Below are 6,301 nucleotides of genomic sequence, written 5' to 3'. Positions count from 1 at the left end.
TATTATATTATGTATGTGTGTATGTATGTATGTATGTATGTATGTATGTATGTATGTATGTATGTATGTATGTATGTATGTATGTATGTATGTATGTATGTATGTATGCATGCATGTATGTATGTATGTATGTATGCATGTATGTATGTATGTATGCATGTATGTATGCACGTATGTATATATGTTTGTATGTATATATGTATGTATGTATGTATGTATGTATGTATGTATGCCTATATGTATGTATGTATGCAAGTATGTATGCACGTACGTATATATGTTTGTATGTATATATGTATGTATGTTTTTTCTTTGAGCTTAATTGAAGTTCTTGAAAGAGTTCAAGCCGGTCGCTAACAAAGCAAGGAGACCTTTTGAGTTGAGAGAGTTCCCGGTGTTTGTAAATATGTGGTTGAGTTGGTGTGTTGGTCGAACTGTCGATGAATACATACAGGTATGTATGCATGCATGTATGTATGTATATATGTATGTATGTATGTATGTATTTATGTATGTATTTCTGCAGGCATGTATACAAGCATGTCCTTGGTAAGATTTTAAGCTATTGTGACGTTAAATACAGGGACCCTGAAAGATAGACAAAAACAAAATTACTCGGCCAATACCAACTTTACACTCTGAACACTTTTAACCAACCACAAACCCATTAGTTGCTGCGGAGCTCAAGGTTAAATCGCTAACTGAGGTGTTCATTCTTGTTAGATGAGATACGAGCATATTCACAAGAAATTCCAAGCAAAATGTCCTCAAAAATAAACTGGGTTTAAAATGCAGAATCTGTGACGAAGAAGTCGAGCCAAAAGGTCATATAGTTTTAGGGCGTTCAATATTGGCTCTAAGAGAATATAAGCTCGGCACCATTGAGTTGGGCAAAACCTTTACTTGACACCATATGGTACAGAGCATGCTAAGAACTTGTGTGAACACTGTTCTGTACAGGTATTCGGGGAAAAAAGACGCAACAGTGTTATTGGATTTTACCAGTCAATACAAACTTTACTATAAACGGCAATCAGACTGATATTATCGTGAATGGTTTAAAAGACAAAGCATTCTGCTTTTGGATACGATTATACTATTTAATAAAAACGTATCTGCCAGGACTACGACAACTTGCAGACAAACTTTCAAATTACATAGAAATAGAAATTTTCGATTAACAGAATCTAGCAATTGAAGACACCGATAACACTAGTCATAATTGGTGCACTTAGAATCATAAAGGAGAATTTAAATGAGTTCCATGGAAAAATTCCTGGTAAATTCGAAATTCACGAAATTGAAAAAACAGTCGTTCCTAACAATATCGCTCACATTTTACGTAAATTTTATCTTTGTAATATTAATTCTGAATTTTTCATACCTTATTATTTATATTTCTATACACTGATTCTAAAATTATTTTCTGTGCTTTAAAAACTACATTATGCTGTGAAATGGCCATTATATAACAATACCTGCACTAGTGCGTGGACGACAGCAGGCAGAAATTGTTGCAAAAAGCCATATCAAAGGATGACAATAATATTGACGAAGACGAGGCAGGTGATGATGGCGATGAAGACGATCACGATGACAACGATGATGATGATGATGATGATGATGATGATGATGATGATGATGATGATTCAAGGCCTGAAATGGTAATGATAACGATAATAATAATAATAATAATAATAATAATAATAATAATAATAATAATAATAATAAAAGCAATAATAATAATAATAATAATAATAATAATAATAATAATAATAATAATAATAATAATAAAAGCAGTAATAATAATAATAATAATAAAAGCAATAATAATAATAATAATAATAATAATAATAATAATAATAATAATAATAATAATAATAATAATAATAAAAGCAATAACAATAAGTGTTGCATAGTGCATTATAAATTAATATAGTGATTAATTTTTTGTTTTTTTTTTGTTAATGTACTGGCTGACTTGGCAAAATGCTGTTAGTCTCTCTGCAGGCAAAAATTCATTATTCTTCCTCTAATAGAAATCTAAAAGCCTAGAAACGGGTTGTATCTATATCTATATCGTTTTATGTGTACGTGCGAAGATAAAACCTACGGGGCAAGAAGAATACGCAGTTGGTACATAGAAGCAAAGATGTACAAGTATTTATAATTCAGTATAGGACGTATATGTATTTACAATATGCACAAAGCTATGCAGAATTTTTGAGAAAGTTCCATGGCAAAAAAGGAAATCAATTGATCATGGTCACAAGCACCCACTTCCCAAATGGCAAGTTTATTTATATTTTACCTGATAGAGCTTGCAACCTGCATTGTAGCAAGCGTTGTAGTACAGATAATGCAAATCATTTCATCAGATGCAGTAACATTGGAGCCAGTCATTTCACATAGTTTCCTAAATGTTTTATCATGCCCTAAAGGAAGAAATTCAAGGTTAACGGCGGTGATATTTGAACTCAAAGTGGAGAGTGTCAGAACGAATAAAGTGTGCCAAACCAGACGATGCTAATTCACCTCTTTTAACATTTAGAATTATATGCATACCGATGTATGTATGCAAACACGCACACACACACACACACACACACACACACACACACTAGCTTTAAGTTAGTTAAAATATGTCTGTTACATATTTCAACTTCTAATGGAAAAATCGCTGCAGCTACTCAGGAGGAAAAAAGTTATGCCCTTATGTTAAAGTCCCCCTATCACCCTAGTGTTGTCCTTCACTCAACAACGTATTCCCATACGCAGTGTTCCTGGCTCTTTAGCCTTCCCCATTGGGAAATAGCGATGAGAGATAAATCTGGGTAAAGTTAAAGCCGGAGCTTTAACTAAAATCAGTCGACAACTTTAACTAAGTTACGCTATCAGACCGCCTGGACGGCAAAACATAGTCAGTATCAGTGCCAACCAGCGATTAGGCTTAAGCTTGTGTTATAAAAATAAATGCGCCCTTTTATTAAAGGCTAGCCAGGCTCATGGGCCCGTTTTCCCGGGTTCTATGGTGTATGTGTTCCCCACCTGGACGAGACGCCAGTCCATCGCAGCGTTAATCATTTTCGCTAGCTGAGTGGACTGGAGCAACATGAAATGAAGTTTGTGCTCAAGAACACAACGCGTCACCCAGTCCAGAAATCGAAACCACAATCTTATGATTATGATGTTGACACCCTAACTATTAATCCACGGGCCTCCACATATAAATACTCCCTTTTAAAGCCTACCCAGGCTCATGGGCCCGGTTTCCCGGTTTCTATGGCGTATGTGTTCCCCAGCCGGACGGGACGCCGGTCCATCGCAGCGTTACTTATTTTAGCCAGTTGAGTGGACTGGAGCAACGTGAAATGAAGTGTTTTGCTCAAGAATACAACGCATCGCCCGGTCCAGGAATCGAAACCACAATCTTGCGATCATGGTGCTGATACCCTAACCACTAAACCACGCGCCTCCACTAAGCGAGTATTACAGCTGTTAAAATATATTTGTGACATTTCAAATTCTAAAAGCAAATTCGCTGCAGTTACCGCGGATAAAATATTCTCACTTATGACAAAAGGCGCAAGAACACCATATCTACCTAGGGTGCCTCCTATCGGATTCCCAGACGCAGAGTTTCTGGATCTTTACCATTCCTCATTGATATACATGTATATACATTGGCTTAACATATAAGAGTACACTCGAACGTTCGAGGACCCTTTCTGCGGAAAAGTCTAGAAAAGAAATATATCCGCTGAAACAGAACTATTGGTAGGACAGTGAGCGATGAATTCGGTATTCATGGTTGAGGCATTATAATACAGAAATATATGCGATCCACGATTGGATAGCCCAACATGCTTTTACACATGTTGACTAGGGGGAAGAAACAGAGAAAGCTCCGAATGTACATGAATGGATTAAATATCAATCTACATGCATGTATTGGGTTGTCCGGTAAGTTCGTGCCGATATTTAAAGGAAAGAAAAAGGTCAATAAATATTTGCCATTACATTTTTAATCAACCAAATATGAAGCATTTCGTTGCACAATGCGTCTCCACCTTTCCTATAACTTGAAAATATCCTCTTCCCAGAATTGAGGTGGCTTCATGGCAAAGAATTCATCAAGGTATCTTTTTACGTCATCCAAGGAATTGACATTTTTACCATTAAGACTATTCTAAAGAGACCTGAATAAGTGGAAATCCGAAGGAGCAATATCTGGTGAATATGGAGGGTGGAGTAGCACATCCCAGCCGAGCTGCAGCAATTTTTTGTCTGGTTCCCAAAGCATCAAGTACAGAAAATGAACTTTCTTATCTTCCATTTTAAAGGGTTCCAGAATTAACACAGGTTATAGGAACATAAACCTTCTTCCACGAAAAGATAGCTTAAACTGTACTCTAAATGGAAGTGTAGTTAAATCCTATTTTATGGACTCAACCATGTTCTAAAATAAGTCGAAAAGTAAGCTACTATAAATAGGCCAGAACTTTCCAGACAAACCAATATTTTATTCAAGGTTTTACGTAACTGTGATCCCTGATACATAGATACATACATACATACATACATACATACATACATACATACATACATACATACATACATACATACATACATATATACATACGTACATTTTAGTTTATCCTTTTGCTTGTTTCAGACATTTGATTGCGTCCATACTGGAGCGTCCTTGAAGTGGTTTTAGCTGAACAAGTCGAGCCCAGGATTTTGTTTATTAAGTCTGGTACTTATTCTATTGAATTCCTTTGCCGAACCGCTATGTTACGAGAACGTAAACACACCATCACTGGGTGACAAACAGTGATGGTGGGGACAAACAAACACAAAGGTACACACACGTAGATATATACATGTATATATATTTATATATACGTACATATTTTAGGGGCTTCTTTCAGTTCCCGCCAATCAAATCTACTCACAAGGCTTTGGTCGGCCGAGGATATAGCAGCCACGCAGTGGGACTGCACTTGAAAGCATGTGGTTGGGAAGCAAGCTTTTTAACCCCCCCCCCCACATAAATATATAAATAATCTTACGTTTGCAATGCTGTAGCATACCACCATGTGGTTCTTACGCTATTTGCATATCATCATACGCTGGCGATTCAGTACATCCTCTGTCTGATTAAGGTACGTGATGAGGATAAGTACAAAAATGGTCCAATATCGGTATCTGTCTCTCCTGCATGGGACTGGAGGCGACTCGCCTGCATGACTTTCAGGTATTTTAACAACCAATGCTATGAAATAGTTGTCCCCCCCAAATTGCTATTCCGCAACGAACCGGCGAACAAGCAACACTCATACATTTAGTATGTGCGGTCGATAATATTTGCAACACCAACACTGCCTTTAATTCACAAATGAATATATATATATAATATATATATATATATATATATATATATATATATATATATATATATTATATATATATAAAGGGAAAGTTTGCGAAAATAAACAAAAGACGAAGACAGGTGGTGTACAAAACAAACAGATGTATTAGTATAGTGCTCAGGAATAGAAAAAGTCTTTTACGTTTCGAGTTTACGCTCTTCTACAGAAGGGTACACAGAAAAAAACAAGGAGAGAAACAAGGAGAGAAAAAATGTGTGTAGTGGCTAACTATCTATCATGGCACCTATATATATATATATATAATATATATATATATATATATATATATATATATATATATATATGTATATATAAATTTTTAGGCGCATATCTGCATCTTGCATCTTCACCGTTTCACGAATCTGTATTTTGAACAGCGTTAAAGTAGAGCACGTTGTTTAAGGTATGTGCAGTGCTACAGTGCCGGGAAACCCGTGCTTATGAAGCAAAATACTTCATTTGTTGGGATGTTTGTGTGTGCTTATGTATGCATGCATATGTGTCAGGTTTATATATATATATATATATATGTTTGTGCATATACATTTTTGTGTATATATATATAATATGTACATGGCATACTTAATATACGCAAATGCAATCACATTCATCATTCATACAAATCACTTAACACATAGATATTCACGAATAGAAATATTTAAATAATCAAGCAACAACACGAGTGTGTATGTATGTATGCATGTATATATGTGTGTGTGTGTGTGTGTGTATTTAGGCACACAGAAAAACACCTTCACTCAACATCAAGATAGATTAACGCAGACACATATACACAAACATTTATACCCCAACATCCAACTCATTTAATTTTATGATCATTGAGTGACTGACGCCGATCTGATATT

Source organism: Octopus sinensis, linkage group LG8 (assembly GCF_006345805.1).
Source record: "Octopus sinensis linkage group LG8, ASM634580v1, whole genome shotgun sequence".
NCBI lineage: Eukaryota > Metazoa > Mollusca > Cephalopoda > Octopoda > Octopodidae > Octopus > Octopus sinensis.
Note: the sequence above shows the minus strand (reverse complement) of the source record.